Raw genomic sequence first — 9,731 nt, 5'->3', positions numbered from 1 at the left:
GACTATACACGTATTAATCGCTCAAAACGAAAGGGTAGACTTCTAGTCTGTATGTGTACGAACATGATACCATGAGAAGCAAAATAGACAGAAACAAAGTTAGTCAATGTATTATGTTATTATCGTGGGTGTGCAATATCTAAAATTAGAAGGAGAGCAAGAAATCAAGTGCGACGGATAGAAAAGGAAGGTACCGGCGACAATGATTGCTATCGTTAAAATTTTAAGAATAATATGTATAGGTAGATTTAAAGCCAAGTCGATATATTTTTCAAACTTCAATATTTGATGTATGTTGATGATTAAATAGACATGTGGAACTTTTAAAGTGTTTGCTAAAAATCATGAGTGATCTATTAAGTTAAACTTCATTTGTGAAAAAGAAGAAGCACTACAATGGTAGTTGAAAATCTGACAATTTGACTTTTTAGAATGGAGTTCAATAATAGTTAAAACATATAAGGTAAAGACTCAATAGATTTAGATGAGTAATTATACATTGTTGAAGGTGCGTCACCGGAAATTTAAAAGTGAACACTAAGTTTTGCAATGCTTTATATTTTAGAAGTTTTATAGATTATTTAACTAATTTGTAATAAAATATACAAATAAGGTGTGTTTTGAAATGTACGCATTAGTGATGCCTTGTAATCACGCTTGGAGTAGAAAGTTGTAAAAAAAAATATCATGTTCGGTTTTAAGAAAACACATTTAAGTAAAGTAGAATGCCTAAATAAGAAAGTGGTCAAAAGAGTCAAAACAAAAGTGGTTTGAAAGATCCGATGAAGCTTTTACACATAATATGAACTTCAATGTCATATGTCTAAGTTTTATAGAATAGAATTGAAACACTTTTATAAAAGAAAATGTTTCTAAGTTTTTCGAAAACGTGTCAAATTGGTAAGCAAGGTTTAAAATGGTTTATATGCCCTTAAAAGCATATCTATCCATTGAAATGGATTTGAATTGAAATTGAAATGGCATTGTTAAAACCAATATTGGTTAAATTGAGTTTAGAAGAAAATTGTTAAGTTAAAGCAAGTTGTCAAAAGATTTTAGCGAGAATAGGGCTTACATTGTTTGGAATGGTCTACTAAGTTGTATGAAGTGGTTATAAAATATTTTATCGATGATAAACAAAACCGATGAAGCAAAATAAATTTTCAATGGAAGATTAAAAGTAAGGGATAGGTAGATTGGTGTAGATGATCGTACCTAAATACTAAGGCGAGTATAAGGCAAGTATAAGGCGAGTACTGATGTCTTTTCCTCAAGATAAAGGACAAGAAAAAAAATTATTTATGAAAATTGTTTGAAAAACGTTTTACGGTGTCAATGTAGTTTATGACCTTTTATAGAGGTCAAAGGGACATCCTATGTTAAGTTTTAAGCTCAAGGTGGAAACAACCTAGAGCTAAGTCGTAACGTAGTAATAAGGTCTCACGTATGGGTTAAACCTCCTTACGCGATGCTCCAATTTTCATCTGTGTCGGTATCGGAACGCTTTCCTAGTTGTAACTCTAGTACGAAGACGATGAAGAGGTATTGAGGAATAATTGGAATAGGTTTCGACTTAAGATTATTACTTGTGTATATCTAACTACTAACCTTACATCTAAAGTCAACAGCTACCGAGGAATACTCATTCTCAGTACTAAGTGCATTGCTCCTAGAGTGACTAGTGATATAACCTAAGTGGTTAACCTAGCACTTGATAAGGGGTAAGAATATTTCTAAATAAAGACATTGTTATAAAACTGCACTTAGTTTCTAAGTGTCTCTAGATGAATGCCTATAATATGCAATGCCCGTACGCACACCGAAAAAATTTTGTTTTTCAAAAGTTTATGTTGAAAATTGTTTGGAACATAATTCTAGTATAACCGTTTCCAGCCTCACATTAACCTTCCTTAATTAAGCATAGTTGGCCAGGCTATACTTAATTAAAGTCCAATAATGCGTACTCGAATTTGTTATACCAGTAGTATGTTCTATATTTTAAAAACGTTTAGAAAATTTTTGGCTATAGTTGTGGTTCTCCAAAGGAAAACCGGTATTCTGTATAACCTTCGGCTCTAATACCATTTCTGTCACACCCCGCTAAAGCGGAAATACGGGGCTTGGCAGTACAAAGGGTCTCATAGCAAAAGTTAAAAGACAACACCAACCATAGTATTAAAAATCATTACAAATTTACAATAAGTTTGAACAACTTTTTAAAAGAGATTACAATGTATTTAAAAGTCAACACATGCAAATGCTCCTACAAGTGTTGTGTCTCTACGTGCCTCTTACTAGATGATTCCTGAAAAAACAAGTAAAACGAGCGTCAACTACAAAAATAGTTGGTGAGTACTCACATATTTAAAAATAATATTGGCTTCATAAATCGAAATAAAAATTTTGATAAAAGTTTCCACGAATAAAAATATATTGCCAAAATAAGTAAATAAGTTTGCATAAACAAAGTTCGTTGTCATCATGAGAGATAAAGTATGTTGCTCAAATGAGATGCAATGTTCATATTCTCATGGGAAATAAAGTTCGTTACTAAAACGAGTAAACAAGTTTCATTGCTAAAATGAGTATATAAGTTTCGTTGATAAAATGAGTATACAAGTTTCGTTACTAAAATACGATATAAGATTCGTATATGCATCAAGTTTCCATTCATGAGTTCACAACCCAAGCCTAATGACCGTTCCTGCCCCCATTCCATCATGTCCATGGTTCCCATGATGTCAGTTCATGAAAATATGCACTCGCGATTCCGGGCGAGTGGGGGCTGTCGACCCCAAATAGCGCTATCCATAAGACCATCGGCTCGAATATGAGTTAATAGGTTGTATCGGTTCTCCGGGGACTTAATCGTACAAGTTCATAATACTAAATTCATTAGTACAAGTTCATAATACAAGGTTCATACAACAAAGTTCATATCATATAGTTCATAGCACAAGTTCATAAAATAATGTTCATAAAAATTATAGCATGCTTTCCACCCCAAAACATTAAAAACGTAAAATATGGGCTATGAATACTCACAATATGCAAAATATAGCAACCAAGTTTATACGAGTCAAATAAATACAATGAACATAGATAGTTTAAGACATGCTTTCCCACCCCCAAAACATTTAAAAGAAACCGAAAATAGGGGAGTCGTGAATACTCACAATGCATTGAGATGATGAAAATGATGTCTTGAACTACGTTCCACGTGTACCACTACCAATTCCTACAATAATGGTATTCGCTAGTGAGTCTCTAATCGAAATCTAACACTAGTATACTTACTATTACAATAGAATTATGCCAATATTGTGTCAAAATTTAATATTGATAAGTTACAAACATTTTTCTGAAGTGGTGAAATTTTATATCTCATGTGATTAAGACAATTTTGGATATTAATTTCCAGATTTTTGTAATATTAATTGAGGGTATTTCAACACATTTAAATGTGTTTTAAGCTATTAAAAAGCCAAAATATTATCAAACAATTTCCAAAAATTCTCAAACTTTGCATTTTCATTCTAAACACAGTAGAGGTCTTCCAGAAATTTTCCCTTGAATTTTTGATGTGATTAACTATTTTTCCCAATTTTTAAGCCTTCATAACAATATAAATTCGTGAAAAATAGGATCCAGATGATAAAAATTCCCAAACTTTTTATAATACTGCCATTAGACATAATTAAGCTGGGAAAAATATAAAAATCAATTTCTAAACTGTTTAACCCAATTTTATGATTTTTTTGCATTTATTCTAATAAAAATGGATTTAAGTGTATTTAATCTTGGGAAAATAGATGAAAAATAGCATACAGAATAGAAAAATTATCAAAATTTTTATGTAGCATTCTAATATATTATAAGGTGTTCTGGTAAATTTTCATGTATTTTGGATGAGTAAAACTATTTTTCCTGTTTTTAGTCCATTATAAACACAAAAAAATCATGAAAAATAGATATACATTTTGAAAAATTTCCAAAATATTTTCCTGAGTCTTCCACATAGGGTAGAAGCTGCGAAAATTATTAGATACTCTTTTTATATTCCCTAATGTGGTTTTATGATTTATTAGAGCTAAACAAGAAGAAATTTCAAAAGCATATTAAACAGTAACAAAAGTCGTTGAAACTTCATGGGAGATGTTTATTAACTTAAAGGATCATGCAAGAATTGTTACAGAATTTATTTACTAGTGTAAGTATTTCATATGATTTAACACTCTATTTTCTTATTATTTTCATATAAAAATAAAGAAAATATATATTGCGCTGAAACTTTCCAGAATGCATCTTCATACAATTTAATAAGAATGAAAAATTGTTTTCTTATTTTTGATGTTGAAAACCAGGCCTAAAGGCTCAATAAATTATAGAGAAAACTTGGTTCTTGTGATTTCTGTAAAGATTATTGATGTTACTTTGAGAATTTTTGCAACATGTTACAAAGACTTTTGAATCAAGATCTTTTTGTACCTATTAATACATGATATTAAGAGTTCAAAATAATTTTTGAATGATTTTTAGTGATGAATAAGTCCTTTGAACATGCAACACAAAACAAATGTTCATAACGAAAGTGCTATTTGAGCAACAGTTTTGTAAAAATTGGTAAATATCGACATATTGGAATTTTCCAGTGAGGTCAGATGGGTTTGAAAGCTAACTCAAAATATTATATTTCAGAAAAAGAATCACGAATTTTGGTTAAGAAATGAGTGAGATATGGCAGTTTAAAGTCAGGTAAAGAAATCTGGCAGATTGCATGCATGATGATTGGTTAGAAAAGTGAGTTTTCATCATTTCCTTGAGTAAATCTTTTGAAATATTTTAAATATATCATGATAAACTCATATTTTAGTCATGTTTCCAGAGATCAAAAGATTAAAACTTATCAAAATGTATACATGCATTTATGAACAAATTTTTGTTTCTCAAAAACTCTTAACTTGAGTTTAATGTTTTAGTCCTTAAAAATCAATTTTTGCACTAAGATCATGAACATGCAACCTTGTTTATCATACATGCATGGTGTTAGAACACATCCATGATGTTCTAAAAACCATTTTAACAAAAAGAAAACAAGTTTGAAGAAGATGAAGAAGTAGAAGTCGATTTTTGAAGTAAAATGCACATGCATGGCTTAAATCATTGTTGTGGATCTTCAAGAGATGTATGTTCTTTACCTTAAATTTATTTGTGGCTTGAAAACCCCTTATGAATCTCCATAATTTCGTCGTTAAGAGGCTGTGGTTGTGGTGTTTGGAGAAAAAAAAATTAGAGAGAAGGTAGAGAGAGTTTTCTAGAGAGAGAAAGAAGAGAGATGTGTGTATGTTGGAGAATGAGAGTGTGAGAGAGAGATATGGGGAGGGAGAGAACGAAATTTAGGGGAGGAGAGGCTCCCTCTCTCTTGTTTCTTTTATAAAAATTCAAATCTTTTATAAAAATATCCAACTTTTTATAAAATGTGCACCTTAACCTAGTTTTTATGCATAAAACTCTTGATTTTTGACTTATAAATGAAGGGTAAATGTTAATAACTAAATCTTTATTTTTCAATGATTGTATTTCATAATAATTATTATGATAAGATAATATTATAAGGTTCATAATTGTTTTTATAGGATTTTTAAGGTTAAAGTTTATAAATATGAGTTTTTAGGGCTTTTAGGGTTTTTAGGGTTTTTCGGATTTTACTAAACTTTAGATATCAAGGTAGATTTAATTTTGGAGGCATCAAATTATTTTTGAGTCTTATAACTCTTTTATAGTTATAAATAATGTTTTTAATTCCTTTTTGTCGGTTTATTGGCATTTATATGTAGTGGTTCCGAGATTCAAGTGAACTTGAAGAACCAAGTATACTAGTCATAGTTTCAACTTTGACTTAAGTTCCACGAGACTCCGACCTAATTTTTACCACTAGGTCAAGTGCATAATGTGTGTATATGATTCATGAAAAGGTGTTCGAGTCAAAGAGTGACCCGAATATGGATAGCCTCTACAGTTAAGTAGTTGTAGAATTCACATATCAATATGAAATCTAATTACATTATCCATTGTTTCTAATTGTTTCCAAGTTCCTAGTAGGTTATAACTTAGCTTCTAGTTACTAAGTCTAGTATGTGTCGTGCCTGTACGTGCAACTAAGTTTAGTCAAATCTAGAACCGACTCGAATTTTGACGGTTGTCACAGTCCAGCCATGAACTATTCCTCTTAAGTATGGATTTCCTTCATTTTTCATCACTTCCCACACCTTCAAGTCAAGAACAGTCATTTCTCTCTCAAGTATCATCAAGATCACTTCCATTTCTCGTCAAAGTTGTAAGTGATTCTTTCATTATTAGTTGATATCCTTCTTAATCTAGTAAAACCCTATGATTTCATCCTTGAATTCATCTCTTTTGGGTTAGATCTTCAAATCATCAAGAACACCAAGAACACACACTAGTTCTTTGGGCCGTAATCACCCCCTTCAAGCTTCCAAAACGTAAGTATCCTTTCCTTATACTAGTTATCCATTAGAAGCTCTTGAATTACAACCAAGAATCAACCATTTTGGCATGAACATCAAGAGTTTACGGCTGTAAAATCTTCATATGGCCGTAAACCCTTCTTAGTTTATGTCATGGTCGTAAACCCTTCAAGTCATGGCCATAAAGCCTAGCTTGTTCATGTATGGCCGTAAACTCATTGTCCGCGAACACATCTTCGCCGTAAACACACCATTGTGTGGCTGTGAACACCCTTTATACAATCATATGTGATTGTAAGACTCCATTGCAAGTGTTTTCTAGTCCCTAAGGTTGTTCCCTTACATGATTAGTTGTTATATACACTAATTATATACATATATGTGTCATTATATGCTTAATAGGACCCATTTGTGCTCAAGACTTCACTTGATACTTAGCATCATATATCGATCTTTCATTCGAATCACTCACTAAAGGTGAGTTCTTACCCCTAAATTATCTTTTAAATGATTTTAAATGCATTTATGGGGGGGGGGGAATACAAGTTGTAAACAATATAGTTATAACATCAATCAAACGTGATTTATAACTGTCATACAAGAGGATTTCTTATACTTCAAAACTGTATTATCAAACAAACTGTTTCAAATCGTTTTTTAAACTGACATCAAGTCACCAATAACCATTCAAATGGTTAAAACTCCTTTATATGTTCAACTCTTTATTGTTTTACAAAACTCTTTTAAACTTATATATTGTCCAAATCATGTCTATATAGATATAGTTATATAAATAAGGTTGAAAGGGGTTAGGACTGGTAACTCGCTTTATTTCCTGTTCCTTGTTTGGTTGTGGACTTAGGGTATCGGTTGTTTGTCCGAGTTTCGTTTGAATCTTAGTTATATATTATGTATATGTATATATATAAAAGTTCTTCCAATCAGTTCAATACCTTTGGGTAGAAAAGGTATACAAACATGATCAGTCATTCAAACAATAGTACTAGTAAACTATAATAAGTATAGTTAGGAAGTTACTACTTACTATTTCTAGAACAATGAAACTTACAAGAGTCAGTTCATACATGAGTCAGTTCAAACATACTATAAATAGAACAGAAGGAACATACTATACACTAGAACGGAAGGAGCCTACTACACTAATACAATAACAAAGATAACATTAATGTGAGCCACTACTTCATGGCACGACAATATACTGTTGTGTCACGTTTTGTAACCAGAGTCTCCTACAGGGAGAGCGTGAGTTTATGTATAGATCTATACGGGATTGACCATCCTACACCTTGCTGGTAGATACAGTGGGACATGCAGGCCTACGGGTGACGAATGTCATACCACTTCGACGTCTTCGAACGCCGTGTTTCACTAGTTAATGGAGTATGGTTATAATCTCATCACATTTTACCTTAATTAAACAAACTGGTTTTAAGGTAGTTAGTACATCTGTAGTTACTTTATACAATACTACTGTACATCGTTATTTTCCCATTACATTCATATATTGATCTTCTCACATAAACGGTAATGTAAACTATATTTTGATAATGATAGTCATTCTTGGGAAAATACTCACTTTTACAAAAGAACAAACATAAAGGACAGTCGGGTCTTGGTAGAAGACTACTTTAGTAGAAAATATAGGATTTTCTAGGAAGTATACAAACATTTACATCAGACACTTACAAACATTTACATTAACACATACAAACATTTTCATCAAACTTTTACAAACAATTGACACTAAAATACTTATGAAATCACCAGCTTAAATGCTGATCTACGCTTTCAAAATAACTTGTATTTTTCAGGTCTCCAATAGACAGGTTCAGATGACCAGGTTTTGAGAAGACGGAGCATGTTCAAGACTCAACCTATATTTTGATTCATATTTTGGTGCCTTTCAAACTATACAGAACACACTTGTATTAAATTATATTATTAATGCAATGGATGATGTTGTTGCTTGTTTTACTATTATGCATTGTTATGATACTGTACATGACGTCCTCCACCCCCGAACGTTTCCACCGTTCTGGTTTGGGGGTGTGACATAGTCTCCCTCTGAGGCAGATACGAAAAGAGAAGAAACATGAAGAATGCACCTATTATTGTTACGACTTATGATGCTTCTCAAAGCTTTTGATAAGAACACCGAGTTAGATGCTTCTCAAAGCTTTTGATAAGCACCCCGCCGGCTTTGCATACCAGAACATCACATAATCTTCTGTTTATCTGCATATGTTTCTTGCAACAGGTGTATTTTTCAATCTCTAAACCTCACTCCATATCTCGATTTGTATGATTTATAGGCCTAATTTCAATTCCTAGATTTTGCAGATGCTCGCAGGCCTTTTTCCGGTCATCCTTCTACCTAGGTGTTGTTTCTTTCATCGATCGTTCCAATTGGTCTCCTTTTTCATCACCATATACTGAAAAACTCATTGATTTTGGTGATTATGGCTTCGAATTCAGGTCCATCCAATTCTCCACTAGGTTTCTCATTTGTTCTACATAAATCCCCATTTACCACCATTACGTCTGCAGCCACACGACAACCACTCACCGCCGTTCGTAAGTCCATCACCACCTTCTGAAGCAGGTTGAAATAGGAACCGACAATGCAAAATTCTGAAGTTAGAGTGATTCCCGATGTTCAGGTGAGATTATTTCCATTTACCTGTATAAATCTTGATTGTGCTCTATTTTCTCCTCTCTCATCCTAACATCACCATATCAATATTGAATTGAAATCTTCTACAATTTCTTTTAGGGATTTCTCTCCTTACACCAAATAATAAGAATCATTCTCTTGGAAATCCAGATGTTGTAAGTGAGAAAATATTGCCCTATTTTTGTCGTTCTGCCATTTTTCATGTTGCTCCAATTGCTAAATGTGCACCAGTTAATTTATGCAAATTATATATAGGCTTTAGAATCTTACTGGAACATAGAAGATTGCATTTAGTTGGATTTTCTCAGTTGCTTTATTTGAGTTTTTTTACCAATTCATCATATAATCTGATTGCTTATTTATCCATCACTTATTTTCTCGATTGACAGGAGTTATACTATGAACCAGATCTTGGTGTATCACTAGTGAATTTTCGTGATGTTTTGTTGCATAGTCAGTCTCTTGCAGGCATAACAATGTCTATGGTAAGTAATCCTCAGAAAAGTCTTCTCTAGTATTTGTACTTAATATTCGTTTATAAATAGTAA

Source organism: Lactuca virosa, chromosome 3, assembly GCF_052849685.1.
Source record: "Lactuca virosa cultivar CGN04683 chromosome 3, Lactuca_virosa_CGN04683_v6, whole genome shotgun sequence".
Lineage (NCBI taxonomy): Eukaryota > Viridiplantae > Streptophyta > Magnoliopsida > Asterales > Asteraceae > Lactuca > Lactuca virosa.
The sequence above is the reverse complement of the archived record's forward strand: the minus strand, read 5'-3'. Positions refer to the sequence as shown.